The 21,120-nt window shown below is 39.1% G+C and overlaps 1 protein-coding gene across 1 annotated transcript in view; it reads left to right on the top strand.

Moving 5' to 3' along the window:
* The window catches only part of PLXNC1 (plexin C1), a 735,616-nt gene that overhangs the window by 142,386 nt on the left and 572,110 nt on the right, over positions 1-21,120 (top strand). The window lies entirely within an intron of this gene.

The raw sequence follows: 21,120 nt of genomic DNA, 5'->3' as shown, positions 1-21,120 counted from the left end.
TCACATGGTGGGGGTAGCTGAAGTGTAGACCTTCTTGACAAAACCTTTGAGGGCTATGTCCTCCTTACTTCGCAAGGGATTCTTTGAAGTGCAATCCCTTGGATCCTCTTGATTCTGAGGAGACATTCTCTGAAACTATTTCTGTACAGGTGTCTGTGGGACTCGAGCACCTTGTAAAACTAGTTAGGTTTCCTAGGGGCAGGGAGTCAGGCTATAGGGATGCGTCTTGGATATCATCCATTACTTCCAAGACTGCAGGAAAGAAAAAAAGGTTTGTGCTCAAGAAGACCAGAAAATTGCCTACCCTTTTCTTAAACTGTTGACACTCGAACATTGACAGCTGAAGAGCTCTCATTTTATGCAGTCCTCATAAGGGAGGTTAAGTGGAGAAACTGAGGAGAATTTGATTTCTGACTCAGTTGGCATATGACCCAGTGGAAAGCTAGAAAATACCTGCCAACTTGTTTTTAACAGAGTCACAGGAATCGGAATACTTCTGAGGCAACGGGGTCCTTTTCTTTTTGGCAGGAGCGATTTCTGGAGCAAGATGCTTTTCAGGTCCCATCTGCCTATACCTCATGATTTCCATTAGGTTCGCTACTAACTCAAGACCTGCAATTAGACTTGGGCGTTATGAGCTTGAAGAACAAGCAGTCAATGCTGGGGCAAGCTGACAACAGGTAGGTTTTTGGCCTGCTCCTAAATATGGGTGTGTCATTGGTCACAGTAGGCTAAGGCTGCAAGTTGCTGGCTGCAACCTAAATTCAGTCTCTTGAGGTGAAAAATGCAGGGGATACTACCCTCCCCCATCAATCTCCAGGATCTGGGTGTTAGAAGCTGGTACACATCCATCTGACACCTGGATAAATGGAGCCCAAGTGGATGTCAATTGTGTTGATAAAATGGCAGTCACCTAAGGGGTCTTGCTGAAGGGTGGAGGGGACTGTAAAGGTGGGTCATCTCCTTTGGCAATCTCAGCCCTGTGAGGGATACTGGAAAAAGAAATTCTGTTGTCCTGCTGTCACACAGCCTTTCCTTTTGTGTGCTTCTCCTTCCCCTTTTGTGGGAGCTAAATCCGGGGACTGGCAGATGCCATAGCAGACATAACCCATATATATATATTCTGTACTCTGTTCTGTGCATTTTTGGGGAGACTGGGCCCTACACCTAATGTTCCTAGAATTAAAATAAGCACACTGGGAACAGGTGGGCACACTGTGCTCTGTACCCAGGCAGAATAAGCAGAGTGGAAGTTCTGGGTAGAGCTTTGCTTACCACACACACACTAAACATTTGACTTAAAAATCTAAAGTTAGTCAAAGGAAAAAGGATCCCTAATGAAACAGCTAGCTTTGCTACTTGATCTCTGGTTTCAGACTGACTGACACACCTACAAAGCTGGTACTTTGTTCTATAATGGCAAGAAAGAACTGAAGAAATGGTGCCAGGTGACCCTTTCCAGTCATTCTGACATTAGATGTGAGGATGCTAACCAGGCCTGAGGAAAAAGATCAAGTCTCTGGTATATGGCCCAGCCTTGAGCTTCCAAGGAAGGAAATCCCAAAGGTCATTATTGCAACAGTGAAACAAGAACATCCTGGGTTCTGCTGACTTGTCTAACACCAGCACTGCCTCACAACTAGCATATGGATCCCAAAGGTCTGCTGGGTCTTCTTCCTCTGTTTCTTTCACCTTAGGCTTTCTCAGGCAAGTGATTCAAGCTGGCCCACGGTCTTTTGAAAGCTACTGAGTGCCATTTACCAGGTACTGAACCTTCACTACCTGGAGTCCCCTCTGTTAAAGTGAAGAGGGACAGTTCCCCCCTGTAAAAGGGAGGACTCCCGGGAAAGTGAGACGGTATTCCTCATAGCTCTCTTTCCCTCTTATTTCATATAGGTACTGACGATGCATCCCTTTGAGACCCCTCAGCATGGCCAAGCCATAGTATTACTGTAATAAAATACCCTTACAACACTAAATTAAACTTCACTAACAACATTTTTTGTCACAGAAATATGATTTTTTTTAACTTAAGACTAACTACTATGAATTTAATTGGGGGGGGGGGTGGAACCACTAGTAGAAAGTCACAAAACCACCAACAACGAACGGTCATTTGCTCCAAGCAAAATTATCTGCTAATCCATTCTCTGAGTGTGAATAACTCATACCTATCTGTGTATGAATAATTAACCCATTATTGGATATATTTATTCTCCAGTCATAAACTATACTTGGATTTCCAGGAGGTTCAAGTTAGGATTGTGGGTAGTTGGATGTGAAGTGATGTTATTTCTTACAAATACAGATACTCCCTCACAATTAATCAAGAGCCTGAAGGCATGATAGGCACTAAACACTGGCATACGGGAGTCCCATCATCGCACTGAAAGCACTCCTTAGTGACTATATAAACAAGAATGCACTCAAGTTACAGGAGGGTCTCAAGTTCGGATTTCATTTTATTAGATTAATAGCATGGAGTAGTGCTGCCGTGATGCTGTCCAAATTTAAATTTGAATTTGCTATGTAGGAAGGAGAACTCTGCCTAAAAAAATTACTGTGGGGGCAGCAAAGGCTTTAGCAGGTAAGCAGAAGTCCTGGTACGAGAGGTTTATGCAATCCATGGTAAAAACGGAATTTTATTTGCACTCTTTTATCAGGCTGACACATACTGGAGCCCTTAGAATGACACTGGCTACTTCATCAACTGTTAAAGCCAATTTTCTTGACTTCATATCTAGATATCGTTCTTGGTGAAGACAACATGCTGCTGAAGGTCAGTGTCTTTCATTCCTCTAATGCATACATAGTAGGGTCTATCATGTCTCTCTGCACATACCTCTGAATGGAGTGTCGCAGACCCTTCACTATCACATGGGCCACCAGTAGGTCATAGTTATATTTTTAAGTTTAAAGGACCTTAATGCCCTTGTGACATCACAAATCCTGGTACCAGGCAAGCAGCTTAAAATCACCACATTCTTATCAAGTGTCATGAGTTAGGAGTCTGTATGCCTAACAACAGAGTCACTAAAACATGTTCTTGTGTGCAAACAGACATATTGAGCATTATGGGTTTATGACTGCTTTCCTGGTAATTCTTGGGTACCTGTGTGGATTTGGAGCATATGTTAGTGGGGAAACTGTGTGGATCAACACTATATGCCAGTGAAGAAGTACTAGGTGGTGCCTTGCACGCGAGAGGTTCTTTTAGAGTGTGCTCTAGGAGGCTTTGTTAATTTTTTCTTTACATTCTCAGCATATATTATTCACTTAGGGGTATATTGTCACTGATGTGGTGTTGTAGAGGTATGATGCCTACCAGCAGTGGGGTGAAAAGAGAAGTTCGCCTCCATACCTCTTAAATTTTTTCCAGTTGATAGAAGCAGGTAAAAGTTATTCAGCATAATGCCAGTTGATACTGTCTTAGAATACATAGTGTGCCTTTATTTAGTTGTGCCCATAATCTCAAAAGCGCAGTGCAGCAATGTACTGGGCTGATTGTAAACAATGTTACCTACACTGAGGCTGAAGATATAGAGAACTTACTGGCCAATAAATTCAGCTTAAGCTTTCCCTCTCCATCTATCCTATAAGACATACCTGAAACCAAATCACCTCCAGCTATCGCACAAGACCAAGTCCTGAAAACATTATCAAAAGCTAAAACTACTGATGCATCTTAAATAGCATGAAGTACAATTTAGCTACAACCCCAACAACACTGTTTGACATCAGTCTTCACTTAAGTTTAGTACCAAGCAAATGGAAAACAGCTGCAGTCATTCCCCTGCATAAAGCTGGACCTTCCACAGACCCAGGCAGTTACAGACCCATAAGTCTGATCAGCCTCATATGCAAAGCCATGTTAAGACTTATCATGAGACTAATCAATAAGGACATTGAGAACCTCCAAACACTGGACATGCCTCAGTTTAGATTTTTCATGTGCGAGTCATGCTTACACAAACTGACAGACTTTTTTTGAAAGGATCACTAAACCAATGGATAAGCTTTTGACATAATTCCCCACTTGGGCAAAGTAGAAAAGCTAAATACAGTGGGAATAATCCCCTACATAACCCACTGGATCATCAGTTGGCTCACATATAGAAAGCAATAGATCAAAATAGTGAAGCTACCTCCATAAAGAGACCAGTCATCAGCAAAGTCTCCCAGGGTTCAGTTTTGGGACATCTTCTGATGGCATCTGCCTCTCTGAAGTAAAAGCCAATACCAAGGGACTCTGTCTGACTATGTTTGCAGATGACAGCAAGCTAGGAGTAGTTACTGAATCCCCAAATGACATAGCCATCCTGCAGGAAGGTTTGCTCCAAGCATATAGCTGGTGCCTTCCTGAAACTAAATACCATAAAAATGCATTATTGTATCCCTTGGAAAATTGTGTACTCTGGGGAATATCCATATTGACAAGAGGTGACCCAGTTGTTCAGGATTGGGGAACTTATGTAGACAGTAAATAGGTGTGCACTGTCATAAGAAAGTCCTTCTATGTTACACAGCCTGTAAACAAAGAGATTGTGTCTAGATATACAGATGTCATTGTGCTCCATTACTCACTCCATATTAAGGCAATCATTGAGTTTAATGCCCCCTTTGGCATGTACCTGTCCAGAGACATGCAACAACTCAAATAAAGATAACCTACTTAAAGGATACAAGGTCTAAGGAATACTTCCTACATGGACCACCTGAAAGTCCTGCCACTATACTCGGTATCCTACAGACTGCTAAGAGATGACCTGTGTCTGACATGCAAAGCATCCCCTGACTCAAATCATCAGCATGTCAAATGATATCAGAAATACTCAGTCCAAGGATATAAAACTCTTATGCAATTTGTATCTTTGGACTGATAATAGAACATTTAGTGCAGGACTAACCACATACTACTAACAGAGGGCAGCTCCCAAATACTTTAATACATGCATGGGTCTCATCCAGTTATCTTTGGTATGATCCCAGTTATTCTCACTACAGGTAATATATAATTATGAACAATGGGATGGGAAAGGCTATTCTAAATCCAACAGAATAAGTTAATTCAAGCACCAAAGGGGAAATTTGCTAGGCTTAAAATGGCAGACAAGATCAGCTAGCCTAGTACTTACCTATGAACCCATGGACCTATGTGATTAGAATAGCCACAGATGGCATGAGAGCAAAATGATGAGCCATGCTACCAGACAGTGGAGGGCTAGGGCTGAGTGTAGTACTCAGGATGGTGGGAGAGTACTATAGTAGATCCTGAAGATGAATGGATGTAATATTTAGGGTAATACTCTGACGTTAGGTTAGGTGAAAGCGGATCCAACAGTATTTGTGTAAAGACAGAGCTGGGTGCATTAAAAATGAGTAGTAGTGGTAATTCACCTGTTGGCTCCTATATAACTGGTACTAGTGCTAGTCTTACTACAGCTGCACACATCTAGGAGTCCTACGATTACCATAAGCAATACAGCAGCACTAATTCAAAACTGGTTACTGAGAAGCAGGTCACAAGCTACCCAGCAATCAATAATCTTGTCCTAGATGTTGTTAGGGTCAGAAACTTGTTGTAGCCTTCTCTTGGTGTGTGTCCTGGATAGTCTATGCAGCAGTTCAGCACAACAGAGAGCTAAACTGCACAATGGTTCAAAATTAAAAGAGCTTTCCACCAAAATAGCAAGCAGGCAAACCAGTGAAGTCCCACACATACATTGCCCAGTCAGAGACAGTCAGAAATCAATATTCTCTCACCAAGAGCAAAACAGTGGCCCTAATCCTAAGATAGTGCCTATGAAATAGGCTTTCCAATGCTCAGTAGTCTAGAATCTAGGACGGCTAGAAAATAATGTCCCTCTCACCCTACTCTCAGGTGCAAAATAGAAGCACGAATCCCAAGGTTATTCCTAGGAAGCATTTCATAGCCTCTCCAGTAGATTTTAAAAGTAAACAGAGAATATGATAAATGCTTTAGGTATTGCAGTGTGCACTAAGGTGTGAAGAAAGGAAAGAAAAGTAACACAAGCTTTAGAGCACCCAGCACTACCAGGCTATAACTCATACCAAATTTTTCAGCCACAGAACCCGGACCGAAACACAAAAGGTGGGGGTGTATCCATATTCATCAAGGATATCCACACCTTCAGGTTAGTGGCACAAAACAATGCCTCAGAGATCATCCATGTGCAACTAACAATGGGTAAAACTTCAATTCAAATTGTAGCTTGCTACAGATCATCCGCCATGACCCAGGACCCCCATTCCATGTTTCTGGAGACACAGGAAAATATGAAGGTCCTACCAAATGCCCTAATATTAGGTAATTTAAATTACCCAAACATTAACTGGGAGAACTACTCAAGTACTAACTCCCTTGCCCAACAGTTCCTAGAATTTATAAACTCGAATGCCCTGGATCAAGTGGGCAACACCCCCACCAGAGGTGACAACATATTGGACCTGGTCATTACCAACATGGGCGACCGGTGATCTACACCGGAGGTCAAACCCTTGCTGGTTAGATCAGACCATAGACTAATCACTCTGGATATCCACATTCCACCCCCACCCCCAATCAAGGAAACCACCGTGAAAAACTTTTCAAAAGCAAACTTCACGTTACTTAAGACCGAGGTGGAAAGGTTCTCAGCCCCCATGCTAAAGGACAATGCTGTCCAAGCTGCTGAATCCCTTACAAAGGCACTCTATGAGCACCTGCAAAAATGCATGGATTGTGCTATCCCAAGCAAAACCAAGACTCACTCCTGCAAGAAAAGGAAACCAGTCTGGTGGACCCCTGCCATAAACAAGCTATACAATAGAAGGAGGAAACTAGTACAGAAAAGAGGAAAATCCCAAGAAGGAAAGACATCCCTGATCAGTATCAGCAAGAAACTACAATCCCTCATAAAATCATCCAAGGCTAGCTTCGAAAGAAAAATTGCTAAGAACTCCAAAGATAAGCACAAAGCGTTCTTTAGCTATGTCAAGAACCTAAGTGGAAACTCTCAGATCTGTTCTGAGTTAGTGCAGAATGGCACAAAATACACGGAACCGACTGATATTGCCAACATTCTGGCAGACTGGTTTAGTGCAAACTTCACCCCTCGCTAACCCCCAAAAGGGCCCATAACCATACCAGAAGAATGTAGTGCTCCAGCAGTCACTGACACACAGGTTAAAACAGCCCTATCCAAAGCCAAAAATACAGCTTCAATTGGATCAGATGGTGTCCCAGGCTGTGTCTTACACGAGCTCCAAAATGAACTAACCCCCTCACCTAAACACGCTGTACAAACTCAGCCTCCCTACAGGCTACATACCCATGGAGTTGAGCACAGCAACAGTTAACCTGCTCCACAAAGGTGGAGCCACAACAGACCCCAGGAACTATCGCCCTATAAGCCTGACTAGCCTGGTCTGCAAGGCTATGGAGCGCACCATCATGGAATTCATTAACAGAGACATTGGGAACCTTCAAACATTGGACCCTACCCAGTGTGGCTTTATTAAGGGCAGATCATGCCTCCTAAACCTGGTGGACTTCTTTGAGACAGTTACCAAGGCTTTAGATGAGGGAACAGAGGTCCACACAGCCTACCCATACCTCACAAAGGCTTTTGACACCATTCCCCATTCTGGTATTATAGACAAGCTCACCAGCCTGAACATAAACCCCTACGCCATGAGATGGGTTGCCAATTGGCTCACAGATAGAACCCACACAGTGAGAGTTGAAGGCTCTAGGTCCAACTCTAAACCAGTTACAAGTGGCGTCCCACAGGGCTCAGTCCTGGGACCCCTCCTGTTCGGTATATACTTCTCAAAGGTACAGGCAAGCACAGGAGGACTATGGCTGACCAAGTTCACAGATGACTGCAAACTGGGGGCCATAATTGACTCTCCAGCTGATACAGACATCATCCAGAAGGGTCTCACTGAGATGGATACCTGGTGTCAAAATCATGGCCTCAAGCTAAATGCCAAAAAGTGCATAGTCATCCCCTTTGGAAAAAACAAAGTACCCGTGAACTACCACACACTTGGTAGTCCCCTAAATACAGAAAATGTAATAAGGAATCTGGGGACCCAAGTAGATAGTAATCTCTCCTTTGATAACCATATTGTCAAGGTGGTTAGAAAATCCTTCTATGTGGCCCACCTAATCACAAAAGGGTTTGCATCTAGAACAAAAGAGGTTATTGTGTCCCTCTACTCATTACTCATCAGACCCATCATAGAGTACAACGCCCCATTTGGGATGTACCTTACAAGATACCTGCAACAGCTGGAAAGACCACAGAAGTACCTCATCAAGAGGATTACTGCCTCAAATATATGCCCTATGCAGCCCGACTGAAGAAACTCCAGCTGTACTCGGTTGCATACCGCTTACTCAGAGGTGATCTCTGCCTGACATACAAGACCATGTCCAACCCAGAATTAATGGACATGCTCCACTTAAAAAAAAAACAAATTCCCAAGAGCCAGATCTAAACCTCACCACAACGATAAACAGGATGTGCTGGAGGGATAGATTCCTGTCCCAGAGACTCCCCATGCTTTGGAACAGGATTCCAATCTACATTAGGCAGAGCTCCTCACTAACACTCTTCAAGAGAAACCTTGACGAGTGGATGGGAAACAGAAAATTTACCCCGGGGATCACTGCAGTGGCTCTGCAGGACAGAGGCACAGGGAACTAATGGCTCTGCTGGACCGAGGCACAGGGAACTAATCTAAGGGGGCGGCGAAAGCCAACAAATTCTGGCTAGGCCTATAGATGCCCTTGGGCAGATAGCCTAGTACTCACCTATGAACATTCTAAAAGGAGGGCCTTTCCAGACTGATCTTCCATTATGATGAGATGTGTCTGGGAGCAGTTTTCCAAGTCAGATTTACATTACTTGTTTGTAACTCAAGAGGCACTGAGTTTAAAATCACAAAAGGAGTGGGTGAGTGGGGAAAATCCAAAGCAGTCACACTGCAGTAGTCTCAGAACAGTTGTTCTTACCAGTGATTAAACTGTTTCCTGTTCTTTTTACCTTAAATAAAAAAATAAAAAATAAATATAAATATATATATATATATATATATATATATATATATATATATATATATATATGGTTTACTATCATAATGCCGACGTGCACTTGCACGGCTATGAAGTATTCGAACAACAGATGTTCGAATACTTCATATTTCGGCAGGTGATGTGAGCGAACGTTACCATTGCGAATGGACTGTGCATTCGCAATTCTAACGTTCACTCATGTGAGGGGATTGCAGTACAGTGCGGTTAGGGAAATACATCCCTTTCCTCACTGTAGTGCGATCTCGGAGTTGGAATATTAAGTTGGGGGGGTGGGGAGCACAGCCCCCCTCAGGGCAGGGTGCAGAGGGGGGGTGCAGCCCCCCTGCATAACTGTGTGTTTAGGCTAGGTAGGTAGGTAGTTACGGGATGGGTGGGAGTGCTGTGTATTGCCGTAAATGTCGCGAGCGACATTTTTGACAATACACAGCTGTTTTCGACTTTAGGTTAATTCGGAAATGTTCATTTCCGATGTATAAATTCGAAAATGCAGACATGTTTTATTCTGATTTTCGAATTTATGATAGTAAACCATATATATATATGAAATCTCAAATTTCAAACTATCGAGACCAGAGTTGCGAAACCCCACAATACCAAAAGATCAGAAGCACGAATTTCAAAATCCCGATGATCGGAGATGTAAAAATTTTCAGTTTTGGTGTTGCGGTTAGTGAATGGGTAGGTGGAAGGTAGGGTAAGTATTTCTGTGTGTGTGTTGGTTAGGGGTTGTGGCGTGTGTGTAAGTGTGTGTTGTGAATGTGATGTGTGTGTGCGAGGGGAATGGTGGTGTATGGTGTTTTTTCATGTATGTCTGTGTAGTGCGACCTTGGAGTTAGAATATTTAAGTAGGGAGGTGTGTAGGGTAGGTTTGTTTGTTTGTGTTCTGGGGAGTGTGTGTGAATATTTATGCGTGTGCTGTATGTTTGGTACACTTTTCGTGATTCGTTTTTTTGGTGTTTCGGGTCTTTGGTCTCAGTATTTTGGGTGTTGGGAATGTGTGCATTTGGGATTTAGTAGGGGATTCATTTATATATATATATATATATATATATATATATATATATATATATATATATATATATACTCCTCAGCTCCTCCCACAACCAACACAACAATTAATGGGTTGCTGTTGTGAGATGTCTTAAAGTGCATGGCAATTGGGCTAACAGCCTTTTCTAATTTAATGTCTCTGATGTGCTCCTGCAGTCTCAGTTTAAAAACCCTCTTAGTTTCACCTATATAAAAGAGGCTGCAGGGGCTGATGACTCTGAGGTTAGAAGTAAAAATGATCTTTTGTATAAAGAAATTATCTATATTTTAAAATATGGCACTTTAAGCCATCATGGGCTTAATACAGAATGCTCATGGAAACTTGTGATGTAGTTGTTTTTTATGTTTCAATTTAAGATAATGGGTTTATTTTATGAAGCAAATGTTTTGTAATAGATGAATTAGTTAATTGATTGGTGTTGATTAACTTTAAGTGTATTTAATGTCACAGCTTCTTCTGTATGATGCACTCTTAGAAGGCATTTGTTGCCGAAGCACTAGAGAAGTGACTTTTTTCAGCTTAATAAAGTGTTTGTTGGCATTATATTTTCGATTTTCCTGGCCTTTTCTCATATATTCACCTAGATTTAATCCCTTTGCAGGAAAATGGAAAATAAGTCTCGGCTAACTGACCCTAACCATAAACTTTTAAATAAAAAAAAATATTGAAAGTAAAAGAAAGATTTACAATAAATCAAACTGAAATGAAATAGGAACTAAAGAAAGCAATAATACATGTGTGCAAATCTTAAATGAAGAAATCCACATAGTTACACAACAGCAACGGTCTCTGAGCAGTTGCATTTCCGAATGATTTACCACCCCAGAAAATGTTATATGCTAAGCAGTCCTAGTATTTGAAGCACTAGTTCTGCTGTTGTATAGCATGGACTTCCTCTTACCACAGCCAAGATATTCTCTTGTTTTGTAAGGTCGACATATTCAGTGCTGTAATAAGTAAAAGAACATTGAACAAAAATAGCATTTTCTATCTGGAACAACTAACCTGCTAAGTCAGAAATAGCAGGATTTATTCCAGTTTTAAGACCAGCTGTATGATTGCATGGGGAAAGTTTACAGATGTGCTTGTTTCCAGAACAGTAACTAACCAAATCAGGGTTAAGTCTGTACTACTTAGAATAATCACGGCAGGTGGTCTTTCATTTGCTTCACATAAAGACTGTGAAGTACTAAACAAACTGTATTCATGTGAGTGAGCTTGTGTGTGTGTGTGTGTGTGTGTGTGTGTGTGTGTGTGTGCACGCGCACGCTCGCGCATGTGTCCATGTATGTATAGTTTTACCTTAACATTTTCTACCCCAGTTTATTTAGAACTTAATGTCTAAGACACAAACTCTTTAGACTACAGAGTCAACTTTCACAAAAGTCAAAGAGCAGAACTTGGTCTTGTTTGTTTTTTTTTTTTTACATTCCTTGCCATGCACTGCTAATTATCCACAGTGAGAGTGACTTACAAGTGCAAAACTGTTCAGAAATGAAAAACAGCTACAACTGCAACAAATAATGGTGCTTTCTGACACTTGTAAGTACCACCTTACAGAGTTTTTGCAAGAAGGCCGCGCTGCCTCACAACATGACAACCTGGGAGACTCTGCTTTTTTCATCCCTGCAATCAGAATTACCACAATCTAAAACATATTTCATACCATGCCCTCCTGTATTTTTAGATTATGTCAGTTAGATACTGCACTCTTCATATATTATGGGTATTAGAAATTATGAACTTGAGACTGCATATTTGCATATTACTCTGTTAATCAAAACTAACATAAACATAAAATAGATAATTATAGATATAGATATGTACTGTAAACTGGATATGCTTAACTTTGCAAACGAGGTATCAATATTTTGTTTGTAACATAGATAATCTTCATTCTTTTACTTTCATGTTTTTCAACCAATGTGACATACATATGCTATTGCCATGATTATAATTGTTTTGTAAATATTTTATGCATATTTTTTTCATTTCCTGTATCAGGTTATATTTGAAAGCGACCTTTGGACCAGCCCCCCAACTAGTTATCAAACAAGTAGTCAACCATCCAAATGATTGAATAAATAAAAAAATGAATGGCCAAAAATATTCAGCAGCAGTTATTTTAGTGTTTTATATCCAAGTATATATATATATATATATATATATATATATATATATATATATATATATATGCAAAAACACAAACCCAAGAGGCAGTAAAGGTCTCCAAATAGTAAATTTCAGCAAGTCTTTTACAAGATATAAGCTCCAACACGAGTGAAATGAAGTAAAACCACAATTTATTCAAAAAATAGTCGTAAGCGCTTTCACGGACTTCACTATCCGCTTCATCAGACGATACTGTTACAAAGACACATTCATTTAAATACAAGCATTCCCTTATTACAATTAACTAATCATCCAATTGAATTGCTTAAAACCTGATACTGAAAATTCATCATTCAACAGCAGTTGGTTTACAAAAAATATACTAGTAATAAAAACGTCTAAAAATAACTACTATTAAAACTAAAAATGCTAGTCAACATTTTATTTCAGTTTCCTTAGGTTCAGGGCAGGCTTTATTGAAACTGTATCGTTTAAGCCCCTTCCTCTATGGGCACCCAACCGCAGAATCCACTTAAGTTCTGCATGTTCTGTGTTATTAGTGATGTTACCTAGCCGTGGACTGAGTGGCTAAACATGCAGAATCTGAAATAGAAACATGTGGTCAGATCCATTGTTGAGAACATGCTTAGCTATGGCACTATATTCTTCTTTTCTATTAATGTTGTAAATATGGTCCCTAATTCTTTCTCGTAGGGATCTATTTGTTTTGCCATAGTAACAAAAACATGTTACACAGTGGGCAATGTATACAATATTTCTGCTGTTGCAATCTCCATGAGTTCTAAGTTGCCATAAATAGCCTGTATCAGGATGTTTATAGAATCTGGATTCATCAATATACTTACAATGTGCACATTTTCCACATTTTCTAGTCCCTAAAAAGATGTTATGTGTACTTTCATAAGGATTCTGACGATTGTTGGGATAGCATAGAGACTGTTTTAAAGTTTTACAATTTTTATAAATGAATTTGGGTTCATTTCCAACCAATTTATGTGTCTCATCATCTACCAATAAAATGTGCCAGTTGTCCTTCACTATCTTGTGTATCCGATTTATATTAGCACAGTATGGTATCACTATTGACGGGCTGTTGTCCCATTTGATGTCAGTTAACCTACTATTGTAAGTATTACCTAATGAAAAAAACGGTTTAGCTCTAATTGTTCTGAGTCCATCCATTTCTTCATATACCCTATCAATTTCTTCATGTGCGTATCCTCTATTTAGAAAACCTTGTTTAAGCTTTCTTAGTTCATTATCAAAAATTGTGTCATCACAGCATAGCCGTGATAGCCTCATGGCTTGGCCCTTAACAATGTTTGCAAATAGCTTGGGATTGTGCATACTATCATGGTGCAAGAAAGCTGATCTATAACAAGGCTTTCTATATATTTTAGTTTTTAAAGTATTGCCATCCCTATATATGTTGACATCTAAAAAGTCTATTGTTTTATTAGAGTAGTTGGCAGTGAATTTTAAAAACTCATTTGTGGCATTTAATTCATTAATCAAACTTAAACAACTTTCTTCATTGCCTTTTAAGACAATGAAGAGGTCGTCAACAAACCTTTTGAAGAAAAGCACTTGGTGGTTGTTAACCAGGTATTGTTGTTCCCAGGAAACCATAATTAAGTTGGCATATGTATTTGCACAACTGGTTCCCATTGCTATTCCTGTATTTTGCTTATATTTATTGTCAAATAAAAAGACATTGTTGTCCAAGACTATTTCCAATAAAAAACATATTAAGTCAGCTTTAATTACTTCAATTTTGTTGTCATTTATTAACAGCTTCCTAAGCATTTCTAAACCAATGGAATTAGGAATACATGTAAATAAGGATTCCACATCCATTGTAATGAAGTAACAGTTTTCCATATCAACGCAGTTGATACTGAACTGATGGAAATCTTTCAAAAACTGCTCAGTGTCCCTTAAAACATTGTTGTACTTGGCTAGTATAAGTTTTAGTTCATAATCTAAATAAACAGATATCGTCTCTGTGGACCAACCTGCGCCAGCAACTATTGGACGAAATTTGGGACATTTGGGATTTTTGTGAACTTTAGGAAGTCCATGTAACTTAGGTATACATGGATGTTCAATGTTGAAATAGTTGAATAATTCCTTGGTAATAATGCCCGTATGCAAACAGTCTAATAATGAAAAATAAATAGTTTTAAACAAACCACAGATGTAGTCTAACGAAACTTGTTCATATGCATTCATATTTAATTTAATATTTAATTGGATGATTAGTTAATTGTAATAAGGGAATGCTTGTATTTAAATGAATGTGTCTTTGTAACAGTATCGTCTGATGAAGCGGATAGTGAAGTCCGTGAAAGCGCTTACGACTATTTTTTGAATAAATTGTGGTTTTACTTCATTTCACTCATGTTGGAGCTTATATCTTGTAAAAGACTTGCTGAAATTTACTATTTGGAGACCTTTACTGCCTCTTGGGTTTGTGTTTTTGCATTTACCTTGGAATACTGGGACAGTGTTTTTTACGTATTCATTGGGCTTTGTTAAGAGGCAGTAAGTAACATGGAGTGTTCGGGTGGAGCAAAAGGAATTGTGCTTAATAACAGCCTGAGAAGCTTACTGACTACCAATGAGAATCCTCTCATGAACACGAATTCGTTAACAGTACCAGAGGTAATACCTTTTAATTCTGGAAATGACATATCAATAAGGAATCTAAAACGTGATATCGAAAATAATGTGTTTAAATTCAAGCGTTTGCAAAACCAACGCTACCATTTGGAAGCAAGTCTAAATTTAAACATTGTTCCACGAGGTCTAAGAATATTAACCATGCCAACATACGGCAATCAATATCCAGACCTCCTAACCAAATGGCAACAACTTAATCTAAGTACCAGCAGAGCTTACATGGAGTTAATTTTAAATTTTTTTCAACCGATAGAATCCAATCTGAAGGAAGAAATTATTCAACAACAGGGGGAACTATTTAACATATATGGAGAAGGTCCGACGGAAGTGTTCTTGCAAGACGTGACGGAGAAAATATCACGTTATGAAGTTAAGCTTCTTGATGTCAAAAAAAGAAAAATATTTAGAGATTTGGATGACTTTAAAAATCAAAACGTATTCACTTGGCCCAGGAATGTTGTTGTGGATTCAGTTATTAATAACAACAATCAACGCCCTCAACGTACTACGGCATCACGCACGTATATTAGCCAGACTCGTAATATTGCTGCTAGCCAACCAGTGACTGGTACAACAGGATGTGAAACTCTTGGGAAGCCAGAAGAAGAGTCGACCAAAGTAATTACGAACAATTTAGTAGAAGCCAGAGTTAATACTGTTGAAACCATATTGTCGCCACAATTGCCAGCATCCACATACTCTACCCCTAAAGAAGTCCCGACTGAGGTCGAGATGAATCTGGAAACCAATACAAACAGCAATGTACGCCCAGCACCAGACGTACGACGAAAAATCTTGGCGGATACATCTAATACAGTTGACCCGTTGGCTTTTCCTCTGCCTTTCAGAGCAACCAGGAAGAAGTCAGTGGAAGACAACACGCAACGCGGACAGAAGCGCAAGGAAATGACACAAGCCCCACAGGTGCGTACAATCAAGAAAATGTGGACAACAGAAACTTGATTTGGAATCTTTGCAAACGTAATTTAACAGCACCTGAATGCTCCCTACTAAATAAGGGTTTGGGGTTTATCCCTACCACTTGTATTGACATTAGCGAAACGATTTTAGCTATACGAATGTTTACACGTGATGTCTCTTTAAAACTATCTTTGCAACAGGATGTTGAACCACATCAAAAAATGTTTAAAAGGAAGAGTAATTATGTTCCTTTAGCACCCCCTAATGTTGACATTTTTTTAAAAGCAGTTGAAAAAGAGATATATGATGACGCCTCATTTATGAGATTTAAGGGCAATAGTAACCTAAGTAAACAGGAAATATTGGCTATACATAGTCTACAAGATGATGAAAACATCACTATTAGACCTTGTGACAAGGGGGGGTTGGTGGTGATTTTAGATACTTCTTACTACCTAGATAGCATGCATGATATGTTAAATATGAATGCATATGAACAAGTTTCGTTAGACTACATCTGTGGTTTGTTTAAAACTATTTATTTTTCATTATTAGACTGTTTGCATACGGGCATTATTACCAAGGAATTATTCAACTATTTCAACATTGAACATCCATGTATACCTAGGTTACATGGACTTCCTAAAGTTCACAAAAATCCCAAATGTCCCAAATTTCGTCCAATAGTTGCTGGCGCAGGTTGGTCCACAGAGACGATATCTGTTTATTTAGATTATGAACTAAAACTTATACTAGCCAAGTACAACAATGTTTTAAGGGACACTGAGCAGTTTTTGAAAGATTTCCATCAGTTCAGTATCAACTGCGTTGATATGGAAAACTGTTACTTCATTACAATGGATGTGGAATCCTTATTTACATGTATTCCTAATTCCATTGGTTTAGAAATGCTTAGGAAGCTGTTAATAAATGACAACAAAATTGAAGTAATTAAAGCTGATTTAATATGTTTTTTATTGGAAATAGTCTTGGACAACAATGTCTTTTTATTTGATAATAAATATTATAAGCAAAATACAGGAATAGCAATGGGAACCAGTTGTGCAAATACATATGCCAACTTAATTATGGTTTCCTGGGAACAACAATACCTGGTTAACAACCACCAAGTGCTTTTCTTCAAAAGGTTTGTTGACGACCTCTTCATTGTCTTAAAAGGCAATGAAGAAAGTTGTTTAAGTTTGATTAATGAATTAAATGCCACAAATGAGTTTTTAAAATTCACTTCCAACTACTCTAATAAAACAATAGACTTTTTAGATGTCAACATATATAGGGATGGCAATACTTTAAAAACTAAAATATATAGAAAGCCTTGTTATAGATCAGCTTTCTTGCACCATGATAGTATGCACAATCCCAAGCTATTTGCAAACATTGTTAAGGGCCAAGCCATGAGGCTATCACGGCTATGCTGTGATGACACAATTTTTGATAATGAACTAAGAAAGCTTAAACAAGGTTTTCTAAATAGAGGATACGCACATGAAGAAATTGATAGGGTATATGAAGAAATGGATGAACTCAGAACAATTAGAGCTAAACCGTTTTTTTCATTAGGTAATACTTACAATAGTAGGTTAACTGACATCAAATGGGACAACAGCCCGTCAATAGTGATACCATACTGTGCTAATATAAATCGGATACACAAGATAGTGAAGGACAACTGGCACATTTTATTGGTAGATGATGAGACACATAAATTGGTTGGAAATGAACCCAAATTCATTTATAAAAATTGTAAAACTTTAAAACAGTCTCTATGCTATCCCAACAATCGTCAGAATCCTTATGAAAGTACACATAACATCTTTTTAGGGACTAGAAAATGTGGAAAATGTGCACATTGTAAGTATATTGATGAATCCAGATTCTATAAACATCCTGATACAGGCTATTTATGGCAACTTAGAACTCATGGAGATTGCAACAGCAGAAATATTGTATACATTGCCCACTGTGTAACATGTTTTTGTTACTACGTGGGCAAAACAAATAGATCCCTACGAGAAAGAATTAGGGACCATATTTACAACATTAATAGAAAAGAAGAATATAGTGCCATAGCTAAGCATGTTCTCAACAATGGATCTGACCACATGTTTCTATTTCAGATTCTGCATGTTCAGCCACTCAGTCCACGGCTAGGTAACATCACTAATGACACAGAACATGCAGAACTTAAGTGGATTCTGCGGTTGGGTGCCCATAGAGGAAGGGGCTTAAACGATACAGTTTCAATAAAGCCTGCCCTGAACCTAAGGAAACTGAAATAAAATGTTGACTAGCATTTTTAGTTTTAATAGTAGTTATTTTTAGACGTTTTTATTACTAGTATATTTTTTGTAAAGCAACTGTTGTTGAATGATGTATTTTCAGTATCAGGTCTTAAGCAACTCAATTGGATGATTAGTTAATTGTAACAAGGGAATGCTTGTATTTAAATGAATGTGTCTTTGTAACAGTATCGTCTGAGGAAGCGGATAGTGAAGTCCGTGAAAGCGCTTACGACCATTTTTGAATAAATTGTGGTTTTATTTCATCTCACACGTGTTGGAGTTTATATCTTGTAAAAGACTTGCTGAAATTTACCATTTGGAGACTTTTACTGCCTCTTGGGTTTGTGTTTTTGCATTTACCTTGGAATACTGGGACAGTGTTTTTTACATATATATATATATATATATATATATATATATATATATATATATATATGTTTAAAAAAACATGTATCCCAAAAGTACTGATGAAAATTTAAATGTAAGAAGACTTACACACACACACATGTGTGTGTGTGTGTGTGTGTGTGTGTGTGCGTGTGTGTGTGTGTGTGTGTGTGTGTGTGTGTGTGTGTGTGTGTGTGTGTGTGTGTGTGTGTGAGTGTGTGTTTATGTATGGATTCAGTGAAAGAGATTTGGAAAGCTGAAGACGTGTACATGATAGCTGAAACTGGTAAAGCTGCAAAATTATTTAAAGAGGAATTATGTACAGCTCAGTAAAAGTAAACCAGGCATCAAACTAGGCAAATCCTGAGAAGCAGGAAGTGACTGAAATGTTTGTTTGATGGCCTTTACTCTAATTTTCAGATCACTACTTTAAATGCCTGTTTGTATGTTACTCTAAACAGCTATTCTAAGCCTTATTAATTTCTTTATTTATTTATTCTATAATGTACTAACTGGGTGAGCACACTGAGTACAAGTGCGTCTTGTAGCGACTGGAAACAGTAGCCTGGTTAAGTGACCTACACTTATCTGCTACAGGACAAAACTTATAAGTACCTCAGTCCTTAACCATAAATGCTATACTGCCAGAGCTACTTCCAGCTCCACTATGATAGGAATTCCTAGAGGAGGATGAGAGACTGCAGCAGGAGGTTGCCAGTGGGTAGAATAAAGCAGTGAGATGAGAAGAACAGGGAGGCGTATCTAAAATAATTTAGAACATGTCAGCACCTTCACCTAAACCCACACCCCAGTCATTATTTGACATTATTGAGTCCTGGCGAAATAAAGACCACTGAACATCAGCCTTCCTAGGCTATAACTATGCATTTGTAGTCCAGTCGTGGAAACAGTCTGGAGATGGTACACTATTATTATACAAATCAATCCTAAACATTGCAATCATTACCCAGGCTAACAATACATTTTACTTTGACCAGAACTGGCATCTTGATCTAAACACTTGTTCATGGTAACCATCTATATATCCCCTCCTTCTTCTACCACAAAATTAAAATCTGTCATTCAAACCATACTGTCATTTACCCTAGCCAGAAAGTACCTGGTAATTCTGGGTGACTTCACCTTCAACCTTCTTGATCCCTTCATTTATAATATCATGGGATTCCATGCTGACCACTAGATTTTACACCAAGTAAATGAGCCAACAGGGCCCAACCTGTCCTCATACCTTCACTCATAACTTAACTTAATTGTCACTACACACCCACTCAACATTTCAGCCATTGCCACTCACCTATGTACCATCACAGTTAACATCTTCAACCTCACTCTCAAATGTCCGACAAACTGGTCAATTTCAGAGCCAAATCAGCTCATAACATATCCAAAATAATTTCCCACCTCATGACCATGGATTATCTGTTATCATAGTCATCCAAGTTGCTAACGCAGCACCTCACCTGTTTACTACAACTCGTCCTACCATCCAAACCACATATTTTTTCCAAGCTCACCTGTCTCCTCAAGCAACACAAATCTGAATGTCTCACTACAGAATTAAAAGCTTTGTTGCAATTGAAAAATGAAGTCTGACATGAATGGAAAACAAATACATCTTTAACCACAAGGATCCGCTATATCACTCAGTGCTAACACCATAAAACAGGCTAATCACAAGCACAAATGCAAATGTTTAACAAATAAATAGACCTCTCTCCTTCACTCCTGTAAACATTTCTGAAATTAAATTAACAATGACATTGGCTAAACAACTCCTAGAGACACAAACAGTCAAAAGTCTGCCCAATGTGTCAAAGAGAAACATTCTCCAACTGACTTCCTCAAAGAATTTTCCATCTGCACTCCTGCTACTCTGCTCTCTTCCAATCACCTCCCTGCACCCCAGAATACCTTCCACCCTTTTACTTCAGTATAATGTCATCCACATAAGTTCTAACACTTTTAGAGCAAATCCTCCTTGACTCTCCCATAGGCAATGGCAACGTCTGCCCTTGCTCTCATACCACTGCTGAAACCACATTACCACCCACTCCCCCATATTTACAATCTGTGCCTTACTTCCAATACAGTGGCAACAGTTTGGAAATCTGATATTGTGACCCCATGCTGAAACAAGTTAACCATCTTCTGCTGTCCCATTTAGGTCAATTTTCATACTATCAACTCTTGACAAACTTCTAGAGAAACTCATATGCCAACAAATTACCTCCTACCTTCAAAAATACCACCTCCTCACCCATTGTCAATATGGAGTCTGGACAAGGAGAAGCACAATGACATCCCTCTAGACCCTGATTGATGACACTCTAATCAATGAGGATAAAGGTAACTTAACCTGATTTCTCTTCATTGATCTTACTTGAGCCTTTCACATAGTTGCTCATTCCATCCTGGTGTCTCACCTTATTGACTTACGAATAGGTATAGGTTCATATGTTTGCACTAGAGCCTTTTTAAGCCTAGCCATGCATTCCAAATCTCTGACAAGTTCTGGTACA

The sequence above is a fragment of the Protopterus annectens genome, chromosome 11.part0 (assembly GCF_019279795.1).
Source record: "Protopterus annectens isolate FY-2018-M chromosome 11.part0, PAN1.0, whole genome shotgun sequence".
In the NCBI taxonomy this organism is placed as follows: domain Eukaryota; kingdom Metazoa; phylum Chordata; order Ceratodontiformes; family Protopteridae; genus Protopterus; species Protopterus annectens.
This window is presented reverse-complemented; position numbering and strand designations above follow the sequence as displayed.